The following is a 19,226-nucleotide window of genomic DNA, read 5'->3' as shown; positions in this document are numbered from 1 at the left end:
ATTGTTTCCTTTATCATTTGTTTTCTATTTCAAAAAATAGCTTAGCCATTCATTTAGGGTTGGTCTGCTGGCAAAAAATTCTGTTAGATTTCCCACAATTGAGAATGTCTTGATTTCCCCTTCATCACTGAAAGATGATTTTGCTGGATATAGAATTCTGGGTTTGCACGCCTTTTCTTTCAGCACTTGAAAAATGTCATACTACTTTTTTCTTGTCTCGGTGGTTTCTGATGAGAACTCAACTGTCATTCAAATTTTTGCATACAGATTTTCTTTCACGGAGAGGCAGGAGGAAGGATAAGTTATACCAGAGAAAAAGTGTTGGGTCCTGGGAAGGGTGCAGTGGAGAAGGAGGGTACAATTCCAGGTACATTTTGATTTGTTCTCTCTTGCGTATAAGTGAATTTCAGTCTTGAATTTCTTTTTCTTTTCTTTTTTTTTGAGATAGAGTCTCACTCTGTCACCTAGGCTGGAGTGCAGTGGCTTGACCTTGTCTCACTGCAACCTCTGCCTCCCAGGTTCAAGTGATTCTCCTGCCTCAGTCTCCCAAGTAGCTGAGATTATAGGTACATTCCACCACACCCAGCTAATTTTTGTATTTTTAGTAGAGACAGGGTTTTACCATGTTGGCCAGGCTGGTCTCAAACTCCTGACCTCAAGTGATCTGACCACCTTGGCCTCCCAAAGTGATGGGATTACAGGCATGAGCCACCACCCCCAATTGGATTTCTGAGGAGTTAAAGTTTGCATTAGAATTATCAACTTGAGATATGAAAGATGAATTCTTTATCCACTGACTTCCGTCTTCTATTTCTCAAATGTTGCCCCATCATTTCTTAACTCTCAAACTTTTAGATTTATACATTAATGAGTGCCAAAAGGCTTCGTGTCCCAGCACAGATGAGAAAATAGCAGGAGATACCCAATGTGACCAAAGTAAAGTGCTCTTTTGCTGCTAGCAATGATTGGAGTAAACTGTAGACTTAGAAGATGGATGGATGACCGAGCACAAGATTCCCTCAGCCTAGACCTTCTATTCATGCAGGGAAAGAAATGATTTCCAATTCCTTCATGTTAACTTGACCACTGGGAATTTTCCAAGGGTTGTAACACTGTGGCAATGATTCCTCCGATCTCAGTCAGCATTGCTGCGCTCTCCTTTCTGATCATGGCCAGCAAGAGGGCAATTGAGTTCAAGAACCCTTGGATTCTGTCACTTTCCTCTCCTTCAGTCTCTGAGGATTCATTCCCTTTCTTGGTCAGGACACTTCCACTTCTTCACAAAGTAAAGACCTCATTCCATTCCCTTCCTGAACAATTTCAGCTTCCTCTTTGTAGGAAATTTTTTTAGTGGAATACTGAAAAGTCACTTTTGTATTTATCCAAGTCTTTTATAGAAGTCAGACCAAATTCCAAATTAATAACTCAATACTTTTGAAGAATTGCTCAAGAATAATTGTTCTTTTAAAATATCGAGTTTAAATCAGTTTTCAATTCTGTAGAGGTAATACTTCCCTTTTTGATATATGGAGTTCACGCAATAGAAATTATAGTTGTGATCATTCATTTGTCAAGAATTTGGTTCTACCACAGAAGGCAGTGTCCAAATAATCTATTGGCAAATGATTTTCTCTTGAGGCCATTTTCAGAATAGGACAATTGGCCAACATTTATGATAGATAATTTTTTTGGATCATAGCTAGGCTGAACATTGGAATGTTATTTTTACAGGTAATATCATAAAAATGCAGCTATGACTAAATTCATTTGTCAGCCATGAATTTTATTTCATGGATTTATTTAGCCAGGAGAACATCTCTCAATTCTCCTTTCATTATAGTTAGGGTGACTGCACCATCTGATTTGTCAGAGATTGTTCTGGCTTATGTTATTCCTAGTGTCCTAATTAATAGTTATTCCTTTCATACTTAAAAATTATCCTGATTAGATCAATAAATTATATGGTCACACAAATCATCATCCTTAAGTATTGAATTCAAAACGTCCTATTGGAATTTTAAATTTAAATTTAAGTTTTATACGTGTGTGTGTGAGTGTGTGTGCATGTAAAAAGACCAAGTTGTTTATAAAACAATGTTGGAATGTAACATGTCTTTGAGGATTTTTCTGAGTTCCATTTGAGGTATGTTCTTTTGCTGCCAGGATTTTTTCTGGCTCCCTAAAAGTCTTTATCAAACCAGGAGTCCAGATGGTCAGCTCTTTGGTTGCCCAGAGACAGGGGAGTCAAAGCTTGTTTCTGCATGACTACAATCTGTTGAAACTTAAGTAGGGCAGGAACCTTTCCCAAAAGATTGCACAAACAGAATGTTACCAATTCTTAAACTCTCCAAAGATTACACATGAATTAGAAGGGAATCCTGTTCTATTTAAATCTAATTTTCCCTGTAATAGCACTATTCTAGTTATGCATGGCTGACTTGGTAATGTGGTGAAAAAACTTAAAAGAGAAATGATCACTTTTAGCCTAAAGAATTTATCCCAAATATTAACAAAATGCTGGTTTCTATCTAATCAAGAAATCTAGCTCCTTGCTTAGAGATATTGTTGAAATTTTTCTCAAAGTTTATTATCTAAAAATATATTTTATGATAAAATTTATCTGTATTATATAGAAAGAGATTAAAAAATTTGCTAAAAATACAATCAGAAGGGGTTTGGCGTAGGAAGAAATGGACTAAAGTTGTTGGCTTTGAAATATCTTAAACCCATTATTTCCTTTATATTATTAAGAAAAATATTTTTGAAGTATTCAGTAAACACCTCCCAGTGGTTTTTGAATGCAAGAAACACTTATATTGAAATTCTGAAGGCAGGTAAGATGAGAACATTTTGTAGTCCCAATGTTTAGGTAATTTGCATTTTAGTTAGGATTTAATTGAAAAGGGACATTTGGGATTTTATTTTTAAATGCTGGCATTTTACATAAATACAGACTCTCTAGTCTGGAAAGTAACCCAAATCCAAGCTACTTTATTCTTAGTTTTCTTGATAAAGAAAATGCATTTGAGCTTACCGTTACATTCCATTTAAACTTCTGCCTTGAAGGAAAGTGTATTTGGATTAAAGTAACATAGCAGCAAGCTGAAGTTTCTGACAGTTCTTAAGTATTTAGAACCATTATCTATAAAATTAAATCTAAAGAAATGTCATTTAGAGAAATAGAAATATTTTAGAAAATTTTTTCTTCCTGTAGTGTAGATTTTTTTGGGACTTATCTGATATTAGAACATAGGTTACATTGGATACTATAGATTTTAACTCATGTTAAAGAGGGAATTTAGTAAACCCATATGAAATAAAACAACATTTTCTCCCTGTATGTCTCCTGAACCAATTTGGGGACTTGGAAAACTGTCAATTTAGGAGAAATTCAAACATTTAGTTTCTGAAGCAGTGATTATATTTTGGAGCATCAGTTGCCACAGAGAGTCTCAATGAAAAGAGTGTATTTGTTTTAGAATAGCCAGGGACCAACGAATGGATTGAGAAAGACAAAGCAGCCGTCTAGCCTCTGGTGCTCTCATTATTGTGCTACACAAGGCAGTCCCACTTGCTGGGCGTCACAGCCATTTCAAACTGCGCTGTCAGGCATTAGAATATCTCTTGTCTTGCGGTAATGACCACAGCAGTTCATTGCCATTATCTGGAGCTTCCTTGTGCCAATTTGTATAACGGTGCAAAGTAAAATTGAAATGGGTCAGCAGGGATGGAGAACTACTTTTTTCTTTTTGTCTATGATACAAACCAATATTATTTGTATCCCATTGTTTTAAGAATTTAAAAAAAATCTTAATTTTAAAATTATTTCTCTTTCTCTCCCTCCCTCTCTCTCCACTTCTACCTGTACCTCTACCTATCTACCTCTTTGAAACACACTTGCATCCATCCAGAGGACTAGTTTTCCTGCTGGTTAAAGTAGTAGCCAAGACTCAGAACTACTGCCCTCCATATGTCTGCTTTGTTCTTAGGCTAGGCTCATGAAGCCTCATTCCTTCTTTCTTTAGGATGGTGATCATAACTAACATCTATTGAATGCTTATTATGTGTCAAGAATTCTTGAATAATTTTATGTTAATTCATTTCTTATACTGTCATAATCACTGTCAAGTAAGAACTGATATTATTCTCATTTTAAAGGGGATCAAATTGAGATGAAGGAAGATTAAGTGGTTGCCCAAGGTCACACAGTTGGGAAGGGAAAGAGCTAGAATATAATCTCCAAGAAACACTCAACTACTTTGAATAGATTCCAGCTACCTATGCACAGTCTCATATAAACATGTCGGAGCATCTTTTAATCTCTCTGATCCCAAACGGGCATTTAAAAATATATATAGTTATGAATTAAGGAACACCTAAAGGACTTTTAGTTCCTCACTAGGAAAATCCCAGTTATCATCATAGTTGTTAACGTAATAGACATAACATAGATTTTAGCAATATTCAAACTAAATATTTTATGGCACTAGAGAATAATTACTTTTTAAAAAAATTTTGCAAATTTGACCCTGGGTCTCAGTCTGACATTTCAAGTACAATTAATTATCTTTACTCAGAATGTTTGCTCAAATTTGTTGATGTCATGAAAATATTTTAAACACAAGCAGTTATAAGTTATTTCAAGAATTTTATGCAATTATTTAAAAATCCCAAGAATGAGTTTATGTGATCATTTGACGCTCACGTACGTTCAAAAACATCTGATTCCCTGATAGAGAAAAGAAGGCTATATCTCATTTCATACCACTGTACTTTTGCTTCCTTTCCCTGCAGGTGAACACATTAGATAGTTATGTTATTATTTTACCTTTCTTTATTATAGTAATTTTTGAAAATATATTAAAACGTCTACATTTTTATTTCAATTTATTTAGATCCTATCTCCATATTTCCCTATTCTAGCCACAGCCTGCCTGGGTTCTTCTCTTCCTGCAAAATACCTCCTAGATTATATCAGTTATTCCTTATAACTGTCTTCATGCCTTATCTATAGGTTAATTTTTAAAGTGAAAAACCAGTAAGATAGCATTTAAATGACTATGCCAATGTAAATGTTCCTCTCTTCAGATACAAGTTGGGTGAGTGGAAATACACACAAACTGTTTTTCCTCTGCTCTCACCCCATAGCAATCAACACAGAAGACCTCTGTGACCAAATGTGTGGGGACTTCTCCCCACCAATAAGCAGGCAAGCCATCATCTCTACAGCAGACACCAGCTGGGTGTCCTCCAACTCAATTCTGACACTGTCTACCTGGAGAGAGAGTCAGATCCCACAGGGTGAGGGCTCAGTCCCACAAGACTGCCCCCATTTTCTATGCCAGTTGTAAGTCCTAGGTTGTGACTCGTGCTTCTGACCAACCAGCTATAAATTGGGGTTCCCATGATCCCCTCCTTGGGTATGATTAATTTGCTAGAGCAGCTCACAGAACTCAGGGAACCACATTTATGATAAAGGATATTACCAATGATACAGATGAAGAGGTGCCTAGAGTGAGGTATGGGAGAAGAGGCGTGGAGTTTCTGTGCCCTCTCTGAGTATACCACTCTCCAGAAACCTCCATGTGTTCAGCTATCTGGAAGCTCTTCATACCCGTTGATATGCTTTGGCTGTGTCCTCACCCAAATCTCATCTTGAATTGTAACTGCCACAATTCCCACATGTTGTGGGAGGAACCTGGTGGGAGGTGATTGAATTATGGGGGTGGATCTTTCCTGCGCTGTTCTGGTGATAGTGAATGAATCTCACGAGATCTGAGGGTTTTTTAAAAACAGGAGTCTTCCTGTTCAGGCTCTATCTTTGCCTGCTGCCATCCAGGTAAGATATGGCTTGCTCCTCCTTGCCTTCTGCCATGATTGTGAGGCTTCCCCAGCCATGTGGAACTGTGAGTTCTCCATTAAACCTCTTTCTTTTGTAAATTGCCCAGTCTCCGGTTTGTCTTTATCAGCAGTGAGAAAATAAATAGCCTTTTGTGGAGACTTCATTAAATAGGTGGGATTGAAGCGTGGGCAACCATGTAGAAATGTGATTAGGCAAAAAGGATAGGATCTAACACTAATAGACTGGGGTGGGTGGGGGGAACCCCAGCAAGGCCTGTCTGTTTAGATCCTTCCTGTCCTCTCCATGTGGCATTCCTTCCTCCAGTATATGGTACAGGACCCTTTCTGAAATGTGGGTCTTATGACCTATGGTCAGATAAAGTAGGTCAGAGCATTGCTTTGTGGCCAGCTCCAAGACAGATAGGTAGGTGAATGTGAGGTTATATTTTCAGTTTCTATGGCCTGCCCTGGGGAGAAAGAACAAGGGCTATGGGAGTTATGAGTCAGGAACTACAGACACGTAAGTAATGGCCTGGGATTGTATTTTCTTTATTTAAAGTCTGATGCCGTAACTGCCGTGTTGCCTACATCAAGCTCAAAATAATTCTCTTAATTCCTTCAAATTATCATTCTTACAATTATATCATGTTTTAATTAGCTTTATATTTGTACCATGATTTTCTTATATGGCTTTTGGCGCTCCTGTAGTTTCTACTTGTGTCTTTCTTATATCTTTGGATTACACCATCTCTTAGTGTGACAAATGTCATTTCCTGTAGCTTCCTTTGACATACATTTATTTTACTTCCTTGGAACCCCTACTTCCAAACCATGGGAAAACAAGATTCCTCCCCTTATACTCTATGACTGCCATGCTGGAACTTTCCATCACTGTGTCCCTCTTTCATTAATACAACGTCTTTAAAAATTTTTTTTTGTTTTCTCTGTCATTTTGCTAGAGTATTCTGTAAAGTAAGTTATTTATAATGGGAAGTTAAATTTTATGATTCCTGTGTGTTTTAAAATGCATTTATTTTGCTTCCACATTCCACTGAGATTTTGATAGAGTATCAGATGCTCAAATAAAATTAATTTCCCTTAGAACTCTGAAGTTGTAAGGGAATGGTTTGGTGTTGCTGATGACAAGGTTAATGGCAGCTGGCGCCTTGGGTCTGCAAGTGAGTTCTTCCATCTAGAGGCTTGGAGGCCTAAAAAATTTTAGGTTCTAAAATTTCTTGGTGTCTTATTACCAATATTCAGCTTAGAATTTATAGGATCAACCTTCCAATACAAAGTCAGGCCTGATAATTTTTTCTTATTCTCCAAAATAATTTCTTCTTAATATTTTTCTCTTATCCAAATGTTAGCACTCCTGGATTTTTTTCTTTGACATTTCTTTTCTGAGATGTTCTGTCCCTTTTGTTGACTGTGCTTTACATCACAGACAATTTCCTCCTTTATGTTCTAACCCTCCTCATCCAATTTTTTTTTGTTTTTCTATTTATGTTTTTAATTTCCAAAAGGGTTATTAATTTCTTTTATAAATTATGAGAGCCTGAGGCAGGAGGATTGCTTGAGACCAGAATTTGATACCAGCCTGGGCAACATAGCAAGATCTCATCTCTATAAAAATAAAAAAAAAAAAAACAGCTAGGTGTGGTGGAGCACCTGTAGTCTCAGCTACATAAGAGGCCGAGGAAAGAAGATCACTTGAGGCCAGAAGTTTAAGGCTGTAGAAAGCTATGATTGCACCACTGCACTCCAGCCTGGATGACAGACTCTGTCTCTTAAAAAAATAAAAAGAATTATATTGGCTTATGTTTACTATTAGGTTGGTGCAAAAATAATTGCATATTTTGCCATTGAAAGTAAAATTATTACCAGATATATTGTATACAGGACAAGTTTCTTTTTTTTTACACATACCTAAATCTGAGGACGCTTGCAGGTCTGCGGTCATTAGGGAGTCAAACTTTGTCTTACAACTTGCCATTTTTAATGCAGGCCTCATGGTTCAGGATGCCTACATGAGTTTCAGATATGATGACTGTATTCACACCGAAATGAATAGGAGAGGAAATAAGACTTATTTTACTTTTTATTTAAGAGACTTTTGGAAAGTTCTATATGAAAGTTTTAGTTACATCTCTGATATGGTTTGGCTCTGTGTCCCCACCCAAATCTCATCTTGTAGCTCCCATAATTCCCACGGGCTGTGGTAGGGACCTGGTGGGAGATGATTGAATCATGGGGGCAGGTCTTTCCTGTGCTGTTCTTGTCATAATGGGGCACTGCTGAAAAGACACCTGAAAATGTGGAATTGACTTTGGAACTGGGTAACAGTCAAGGGTTGGAACAGTTTGGAGGGCTCAGAAGAAGACAGGAAAATGTGGGTAAGTTTGGAACTTCCTAGAGACTTGTAGAATGGTTTTGACCAAAAGCCTGATAGTGATATGGACAATAAGGTCCAGGCAGAGGTGGTCTCAGAGTGAGATGAGGAACTTGTTGGGAACTGGAGCACAGGTGACTCTTGTTATGTTTTAGCAAAGAGATTGATGGCATTTTGCCCCTGCCCTAGAGATTTGTGGAACTTTGAACTTGAGAGAGATGATTTAGGGTATCTGGCAGAAGAAATTCTGCAGCAAAGCATTCAAGATGTGACTTGGGTGCTGTTAAAGGCATTCAGTTTTATAAGGGAAGCAGAGCATAAAAATTCCAAAAATTTGCCTCCTGACAATGAGACAGAAAAGAAAAATCCCATTTTCTGAGGAGAAATTCAAGCCAGCTGCAGAAATTTGCCTAAGTAACGAGTAGCCGAATGTTAATTCCTAAGACAATGGTAAAAATATCTCCAGGGAATGTCAGAGGTCTTCATGACAGCCTCTTCCATCACAGGCCCAGAGGCCTAAGAGGAAAATGTGGTTTTGTGGGTTGAGCCCAGGGTCCCCATGCTGTGTGCAGCCAAGGGACTTGGCGCCCTGAGTCCCAGTTGTTCCAGCCGTGGCTGAAAGGGGCCAATGTGGAGCTTGGGCTATGGCTTCAAAAGGTGCAAGCCCCAAACCTTGGCAGCTTCCACATGGTGTTGAGCCTGCTAGTGCACAGAAATCAAGAATTGGGGTTTGGAAACCTCTGCCTAGATTTCAGGGGATGTATGGATACAGCTGGATGCCCAGGGCACTCAATGCCCACCTGTGAAAGCAGCCAGGAGGAAGTCTGTACCCTGCAAAGCCACAGGGGTGGAGCTGCCCAAGACCATGGGAACCTACCTCTTGCATCAGTGTGACCTGGATGTGAGACTTGGTTCAAAGGACATGATTCTGGAACTTTAAGATTTTATTGCCCTGCTGGATATCAAACTTACATGGGGCCTGTAGCCCCTTTGTTTTGGCCAATGTCTCCCATTCAGAATGGCTGTATGTATCCAGTGCCTGTAATTCCATTGTATCTAGGAAGTAACTAACTTGCTTTTGATTTTACAGGCTCATAGGCACAAGGGACTTGCCTTGTCTAAGATGAGACTTTGGACTGTGCACTTTTCAGTTAATACTGAAATGAATTAAGACTTTGGGGGACTGTTGGGAAGGCATGATTGGTTTTGAAATGTGATGATATGATATTTGGGAGGGGCCAGATGTAGAGTGATTTGGTTTGGCTCTGTGTCCTCACTCAAATTTCATCTTGTAGCTCCCATAATTCCCATGTGTTATGAGAGGGACTCGGTGGGAGATGATTGAATCATGGGGGTGGGTCTTTCCTGTGCTGTTCTTGTGATGGTGAATGAGTCCCACAAGATCTGATGGTTTTAAAAATGGGAGTTTCTCTGCACAAGCTCTCTCTTTGCCTGCTGCCATCTACGTAAGATATGACTTGCTCCTCCTTACTTTCCACCATGATTGTGAGGCTTCCCCAGCCATGTGGAACTGTGAGTTCTTCATTAAACCTCTTTCCTTTATAAATTGCCCAGTCTCAGGTATACCTTTATAAGCAGTGTGAAAACAGACTAATACAATCTCACTGGTCAGAATTTAGTAACATAATTTCCCATTAGTTTCGTGGAATGCTGAGAAGCATAATAGTTTAGCTGCGAAGAAGCGTGTTAATCTAAAAATCAATTTTTTGTTACTAAAGATATGGAAGATAGACACTGAAAGTCAATTATCAGCCAGGCGTGGTGGCTCACATCTGTAATCCCAGCACTTTGGGAGGCCGAGGCAGTGGATCACCTGAGGTCAGGAGTTGGAGACCAGCCTGGCCAACATGGCAAAACCCTGTCTCTACTAAAAATGCAAAAATTAGCTGGGCATGGTGGCACGTGCCTGGAATCCCAGCTACTCGGGAGGCAGGAGATTTGCTTGAACCCAAAAGGCAGACGTTGCAGTGAGCCAAGATTGCACCACTGCACTGTGGCCTTGGTGACAGAGTGAGACTCCATCTCAAAAACAAAAAAACAAAAAAGAAGGTCATAATTATCTACAGCATTCTCTGTCTAACACATTCTCTAATGACTGTTTTCACAGCATCCTGGGAATTCAATATTTTCTCCAAACTTTCTGAAGATACTGGTAAGATTATTTTATATATTTTATATGTTTCATGAATCTTTATTGTTTTCTTTAGGGCTAGTTAGCACTATTTATTTATATTGGTCTTCTTCTTGCAGTTGGATTTCTTCTATGACTGGTGAGAATGTTTTTTTTCTGTAACATTTAAGAATGAAGAACTTTTTTGACAATTAAGAGGACCTGACTTGGTTTATCTCTGTTATTTCATAGCTGGACCTATTTCCTCAATAGACACCTGCAGGGAGTGGGAAGCCTAAATAGAACCTGTATGTATGGGTGCTATAAAGTGTTAGATTTCATTTTGTGGCCAGTGGATGGGAAACTGCCCTCAGGCAGAAAGCCCCTAAATACCAGAATGGGGAGGATGGCCATCAGTGTCCATAGCTAGAAGTTATAGGTTTTTGTAGATATTTTTAAAAGAAAGAATGATCCCTTTTTAAAAAATATTTATATTTTTCAGGGTCAGACTGATAAATTAGATGGGATATTATAGTGGCCACCCCTGCATTTTTTTAGTTACTGAGGGTGACAGTAATCTCTGCCATTCCCTCTGGCATGTACTCTACTTTGTTTTGCTTTGTTTGTTTGTTTTTTAATCTCTTGGCTCAAGACAGAGGTAGTTTCAGTCTTCAATTGAAAACTGAATTTGAAAACTGAAACTACCTCTGTCTTATAGGTCAAGAACTTTAGATGAAGGTCCCATCAACTGCCATGTGTGTTTATGCTAATTATACATTAGAATGCTAGAGAAATGTTCATCAGGTGGAATAATGGACCTAGTAGCTTCACTGGTACCTGGATCTAGGTGAAGACTCCATTTGTTTTCTAGTCCCCACATTGCACATATTATCACTTTGGAACCCTGAATATCTGTGCCAACTCAGATCCTGTGTCCAAGCATCCTCAAAAAAAAAAAAACAAAAAACCTAGTTATTTCCCCCTTTCCAGTTCACTGTTACCAAAGAAAATGGCTGTGTATTCCTTTGGGGATGGACTAGGTAGTTTACTACTGAATACACTTGCTTTGGCATTTCAGGGTCCTTCTTTATAGGAACGAAACTGTTTCTTCAGTGGTTGGGTTTCAGGTCTGAGAGCTAGTTTAGGAAATGGGGGTGGGATCATGACGTTTATTGTGGTGAGTGTCCACACCCTCTTGTTTATCCATTTGGGATTTCTTCTGGTTCTTTAAATTTAAAACACTCATTGGTTTTCCTCTCTCTTGCCTGTAGGAACACTCTGTCCTATTAACCATCTCCATGGCCCTCTGATGGGCCTGCCATTCAGGTTTTTCTGCTGTTGTGAAGATTGCATTAGTCTTGCCACTGATGGTTAAGTGTTGGACCTTTATCATTCCATTGTCCTGCAATCTCCACTGTTTTTTTACGATTCAGTTCTGTTGTAGCACCTCTTTTTGTCAGCTTTAGCCTGCAGAAGACAGCCATCACTATCTTCTGAACAATGTTAGTACCCCTTTCATTAGGACACTCTTCTTTGGTAAATGGAGTGTCTTTCATGTCTTGTAAGAAACAGATGGCTGGTGGGTTTTCCAGCCTTGTATGGTTTATCAGAGTGCCTACTTGAGCCTTCTGATCCCTTTCAATTATACCTTTCCTGTCAATTTTGGCATTTTTATTTGACTAACTGTATAGGCTGTAACTTATTTCAAGCTTCCATGAGCCATCTAAATAGTGTGTTAGCACCATCTCCTGGACTGTCAGAGGGCTAAATCATGTATGCTAGCAGAGGGCTCCCATAATGACAGACTCTCATTTTCTCAACTTTATGTTCTGCATTCCTCCTTTAAATCTATCTTCCTTGGGATATTGTTCCCGAGAGTGATACTATCCTACCTCTGCCAGTCTTATTCCCCAGTTGGGCTGTGCTGGTATTTGACTCTTATTATTGATCTGGTTGTCAGGAAGGAAGAAGAGGGTTGACTCCAGGAAAAGGGACTTTGTCTCATAAGGCATCTGCTTCATGAAGACCTCTCCATGATCTTTAGGCTGGAGGTGGCTACTATTTTCTAACAAGAAGTAGGCCACTGCCAGACCAGTAGAACTAGGGGCATCTGGAGTTCCAGGGTTTCAAATGAATCTACCCAGATTTTCACCTCCAAGTGTCAGTGTCTCATTTCTTTCTTGTTAGAAATCTGAATTTGGCCTAGGAAACTCACTGGAGCTACGTATTTTGTAGCATAGAATAATTTTACAGATGAACTATGACCGTTCTGTGCTTATCTCCAGGGGCACATGGAAGTATCTGACTCATTGCCATATAAGGGTAGTGGGCTAACTCATAATTTATAACATTTAGTTTAAAATTTAGAATACCGCAAGTGGTACCCAGGCTGGGTTGTTTATTGATACCTTATATGTAGCATCACTGGTTCTGCAGCCAAATTTAGCTAGGTGAATTTAGGGGAATACAGAACTCTGCTGGAAACTCTTATGAAGGTCTTTCCAAACCAAATTTACTTGCAATAAACCTTGGAAGTTCAGTCCAAAGACAAAGCACACCCTTCTGTGAATAAGGGCCCTAGGTAGCTATGCCTGGAAGACTTTCAGATATTGATGCTTTTTTACATTCTCTTTCTCCTAATGTACTGTATCATTTGCCTGTATTAAAAGTCTTACATGAATGTGCTCCATGGAATCTTGTGAGTCCTTTCAAATATCTGACCTTGTTGTAAAAATTGCAGCCTTTAACATTGTCTGAATCTCCTCTACTCTTATGATTTAGTCTTGAGCCCATTCCTCCTTTCTGTCTTCTTTCCATTTATAGGAGATTAGAGCTTTACTAAATGCTGCCAAGGAACTCCTTTGGCTTTCAGATTTTGCCCTTAATTGCTGATTAATCATTCTGGGCCTGTCATTGGCTCTCTTCATTGAATTTATGGCACTTAGTCACAGTCACCCAATTCAATAATATATTCCCTCATACTTTTCAAGAAAAATATTGCATAAACTCATGTACTTCCTTTCCACTATTACCCATCCTGACTAACTGATGATGAAAGTTTTAACAATTGTATTATTATTGCATGTCATGGGCCATCTATTCCCCATTCACCACTGGTCACAGAATTCTTATTGCCAGACTGCTGTTCATTGATTTATAGCCACAATCTTATTTGAGAATCTGCTTCCTTATGATAGACATGGCTATGAGCCAATGAGCAGCAGGTATCTGTGACAGTTTCGGATGAGTATGCTGACTTTAAAGAAGAAAATGAGTGGACTACCGTGGTATCACTACCTATTTTTTCTTACGCATTTGTATATTTTTAGTAGCCAACTTAGTATGTTTTCAGGAGGAAAGTAAGGTAAATATATGTATTTATTCTATAATCTAGAAATAAAAACCCATTTTTTTACCCTGCACTTAATTCTGATTTGTTGAGCCAAACAATCTATGTTCTAATTAATTTCTCAATGTATTCATGGAAAAGAATATTTTATACAAAGTAGGCAACATCACAATCTGGTCAAATACTCTAACATTCACTGAAATGGAAATTAACATAATTCATGACCTGAAAACACAAATTGCTAAATTAATAATTCAATATCCCACCTCAATAATATGAAATAATCCTACAAAGTGTGAATGAATTTAAGTAGGACTGAAGCCTTCGTGAGGCCAGGGTGTTTTTTCTTCCTTTGTAAAGCAAGTAGAAGATATTTATGACCTTAAACATTTTTAGTATTGATTTTTAAATTCATTAACTTCTTAAGAAGCCGGAGGAAGGGGTCAACTACTAAAAGATGAATATGATTAGGAAGGCCCATAAAACCAGCTTTTTAGGCTCAAAGTTAAAAACCGTGAAGAGCACCTGGCCCACCTTAGTCAGGTGCTCACATAGTGCCATCTGCAGATGGCATGGTGGTCCTGTTTATAAATGAGGCGCATTACAATATGGTTCCTGCTTCCCAGATTTCAAATGACAGAGCAGTTCCCTGTGACCCAACAATTACAACTCAGTGAATGTGTTCCATGGAAATAATCAGAAGTGCATACAAAAAGTAAGGTTCATGATTAAAGATAGAATACTGAAAATAAAATATCAGTGGCAGATGGATATAAAAATTATGGCTCATAATTATGATATAATAATGTGTAGATATTAAACACATTGTAGAAGAGAAATGCTTAACATGTACTAATGAAAAGAAACTAGCCCTGAAAATATTTATTCACACGTACTTTCCAAAAATGTTCTTTGAAAGCTCATGTTTAGCCTTAAAATTCTTTTTAGGATGAGAATTTTATTTTTAAGTTTTATTTTATTTTTGATTGACAAATAATAATTGAATATATTTATGGGGTACAATGTCATGTATACATGTATTGTGAAATGATCAAATCAGGCTAATTAACGTATCCATCACCTCAAAGAGTTATCATTCGTTTGTGGTGAGAAACTTAAAATCCTTTCTTTTATCTGTTTTGAAATATACAATACATTATTACTAGCTAGAGTCACCATTCTGTGCAATAGATCACCAGAGCCTGTTCCTCCCATCTCACTGAAACTTGGCACCCTTTGACTAACATTTCCCCTTTCCCTGTCCACCCTCACTCCAGCCTCTGGTTGCTAGATCATTTATTTTTCGGTTTGTTTAACTCTTCTTACCAGCATCTCATGATAAATATATTATTGTTGCCATCATACTCTTTGGTGTTTTGCTCAGCTTTTACAAAAAATGTTGTTTTTCAGTCTTTGATAATAACATGAATAGTGCCGGTATATAAAAATGCCTGATAAAAGGCCCAGTTATGTGAAGTCATTGCTAAACAAAGCCAGTCACGTTAACTCAGATAATTTGAAACATAAGAAAATAAGCAGCCTTTGCCAATGGCAAGGATCAGGGTGGGGAGAAAACACATTTTGTTTGAAGCTTCTCTGAGTATTTTATAGGTCACGGGGAATGAAGGAACCAATTAAAATCTACATTTAGAACAATTCATCTGAACCCTTTCAAAGTTTCATTCCTTCAAAAGCCAAGTGACTGCCAGTTTTCACATATCTTCCAAATGAGTAACTATAGTAGGGAAATATTTTATTTCTTTTGAATGGAAAATAATAGGAATTTCTTGCTTTTAATAAAATGATATTGTGTTAACTGTTAGCACTTTGAATATTAATATGAGACTAATTGCCGTCCTCTTACATTTTATATAATTATATATGAAACTGTATGTGATCTGCATATATATAGATTCTAACAATAAATCCTTCATGTAATGTCATAAGTCCATAAAACATAAGTCCATAAAAGAAAAATGTGTCATTGTCCCTTCTAGTTCTTTCTCAGATTATAGAGACCAGCATTTTCCATTTTTTCCAATCTTTAAATTAAAACTTTGATGACAACTGGAGATAATTATGTAAGCATTGCTCTTGGGTCACCACACCTTTATTATTTTTGTGGACTCATATACAGTACATGGATTCTGGCTTATGTAAGGAAGGTAGCAAGCGAATCTTAGTGTTCTTTTCAATGCCTGGCCTTACAATACCAATGTGCTCTACTGGTCATGAGCCAAATGCTGAAAGTTCCAGCAGTGTTAAATCAAGGTAGCTATTCCTTTGGGTCTTTCTACCATGTAATTTTCTTTTCTAAATATACAAGGCAGTAGTTTTTAGCTATTCTTTTCATCATGTAAGATCTTGTTTATATTTCATGTTAGCTATGTGCTGAGCTGATTTTTAAAATCACACGGTTTCTAACTTTAAAATTAAATCATCTAATGGAACACATGCAAAACATTCTAATTATGTTGTTTATCAAAGAGATGGCATAGTGCCTGGGTAATAGTACGCACTCAATAAATATTTGTTAAATAAGTAAATGAAAACAATAATATGCTAAGAAAACAATGTTTTTAAAAAATATTTTTTCAAGAGTTACTGCTTATCTTTTATCTTCTTTAAGGATGCAAGGGGATTCTTTTAAAAATTTAATCATATTTTGATTCTGGCCTAATTTTTATAATTTGTTTTTACCTATAAGAATTTTAGAAAAGATATTATTTTCAAACTTTTAAAATTTTATTTTTATTTTTAAATGAGACAGGGTCTTACTATGTCACCCAGCCTGGGATGTAGTAGCACAATCTCGGCTTACTGCAACCTCTGCTCCTGGGCTTAAACAGTCCTCCCACCTCAGCTTCCCCAGTAGCAGGGTCCACAGGTGCACACCATCATGCCTGGCTATATATATATATTTTTGTATTTTTGATAAAGACAGGATGTCACCATGTTGCCCAGGCTGGTCTTCAACCCCTGAGCTCAAATTCACCTGCTTCGGCCTCCCAAAATGCTGGGATTACAGGCATGAGCCACTGTGCATGGCTGTTTTCAGACTTTTGATTTACCATAAACAATATTCTCTCTTTCAAGTTCTAAGAAATTTATTCATTCATTCAATCACATATTCCTTCTTTCAAGGTATATATTATCTAGTATATATATGTAATTTGTTAAACATTGGATAAATGTAAATAAGGCAACTACAGAACCTGGTCTCAGAGAAGAGTCAATTATTAAAGGAAGACAGGTAAAAATTCAGAAAATAAAATTTGACAAAATATGATTCTACAGGAATGCATTCATTTTAAATACAGATAGCAGAGGATCTCAATCTCAAAGACTTAAGGAAAGATTTTCTGTGTATGTGATAGATGGAGACTGAAGGATGAGTAGAGTTGATAATATAAAGAGGAAAATAAACAGCACAGATAGCTAGGGGATATGTTATTCTGTGTCAAGTAAGCAAAATGCTTACCCAATCCATAAGCAATTCATATGCTAAGGAGAGGGTGGTGAAAGGAATGACAGAATGGAAAGTCCATTCAAAGAACAAAAATATGTTAGCTTTTGCTATATTTTTTAAATAGGAAGGAAAGAGGTTGCATATAAGCCTAAATAAATACTCAGTTTGTTAGACTGTAGAGGATTTTAAAAGTGATATTAAGGGATTTGGACTTCAACATGGGGATGATGGGTAGCTACTGAACAATTTTACAGTGGGATGGTAAAATTTGAGAGTACGCTGAGTGGCTTCATGGAGACTCAAGACTGGAGGCAGAGAGAGCAATTCAAGGGCTGAGGCAGATATCAATGTGAGAAATGATAGATGGAAAGAAGTTAAAGCATGAAACACTATTTGGATGTAGAAGCAACTAGACTTGTTGAATGATATATGGAAGTCAGCAACAGGGAGATATGTTGAGAGTTGTTGAGAGTTTTTATCATGAGCACGTTAAATTTTGTCAAATACCTTTTCTGCATTTATTGAGATAATTATATATTTATCCTTCATTCTTTAATGTGGCATATCACATTTATTGATTTATGTATGTTGAGCCATTCTTGAATTCCAGAAATAATTGCCATGTGATCATGCTGTGTGATCTTTTTACTGTCCTGTTGAATTTGGTTTGCTAGTATTTTACTCAGGATTTTTGCATGTTCATCAGTAATAGTGGCCTGTAGCTTACTTTTCTTATAGTGTCCTTGCCTGACTTTGGTATCATGTTAATATTGGCGTTGTAAAATAAATTTGGTGGTGTTTCCTTTGCTACAATTTTTTGGAAGAGTTAGAGAAAGGTTGGTTGTAATTCTTTTTTATTATTATTATACTTTAAGTTCTGCAGTACATGTACAGAACGTGCAGATTTTTTACATAGGTATACATGTGCCATGGTGGTTTGCTGCACGCATCAACCCGTCATCTACATTAGGTATTTCTCCTAATGTTATCCCTCCCTCCACTCCGCACCCCCCGACAGGCCCCGGTGTGTGATGTTCCCCTCCCTATGTCCGTGTGTACTCATTGTTCAACTCCCACTTATGAGTGAGAACATGCGGTGTTTGGTTTTCTGTTCTTGTGTTAGTTTGCTGAGAATAATTCTTTAAATGTTTTATAAAATTCTTTAGTGAAGACATCAGGTCCTGGACTTTACTTTGATAGGAGATTTTTGAGAAGAGATTTAATCTTCCTACTTGTTATTGGTTTGTTCGGGCTTTCTGTTTCTTCTTGATTCAGTTTTATCAGGTTGTATAATTGTAGGAATTTATCTTTTTCTTGTAGGTTATCTAATTTGTTGACATATACTAGTTTGTTCTAGTCTTTTATGATCCTTTGTATTTCTGGGATATCAGTTATAATGTCTATTCTTTCTAATTCTATTTATTAAAAGGCTTCAATTTCTTCTTAAACTAGTTAAAGTTTTATCAAGTTTATTTACCTTTGCAAAAAGAAACTCTTAGTTTCATTGATCTTTTCTATTTTTTTTAGTCTCTATTTATTTCTGCTCTGACCTTTTCACTTTTTTCTTCATGTAGATGTTTATCACTATAAAATTCCCTCTTTAAACTACTTTTGTTGAATCCCTTAAGTTTGGGATGCTGTGTTCCCGTTTTCATTTGTCTCAAGATATTCTTAAATTTCCTCTTGAATTTCTTCTTAGATCTATTGGTCGTTCAGAGGCATGTTGTTTAATTTCCACGGATTTGTGAATTTTTCAGTTTTCTCCTGTTATTGATTTCTGGTTCACATCATTGTGTTTAGAAAGATGTTCAATATGATTTCACTTTTGTTAAATTTGTTTAGACTTATTTTGTGGCCTAACATATGATCTATCCCAGAGAATGTTACATGTGTACTTGAGAAGAATGCACATCCTGCTGCTGTTGGGTGGAAAGTTCTGTATATGTGTCTTTGCTCTATTTGGTCAAGTCCAATGTTTTCTAAATGATTTTCTGTCTGAATATCCATTGTAAAAAGTGGAGTATGGAAATGCCTTACTTTTTTACAT

This window comes from Pan paniscus, chromosome 3 (genome assembly GCF_029289425.2).
Source record: "Pan paniscus chromosome 3, NHGRI_mPanPan1-v2.0_pri, whole genome shotgun sequence".
In the NCBI taxonomy this organism is placed as follows: Eukaryota; Metazoa; Chordata; class Mammalia; order Primates; family Hominidae; genus Pan; species Pan paniscus.
The sequence above is the reverse complement of the archived record's forward strand: the minus strand, read 5'-3'. Positions refer to the sequence as shown.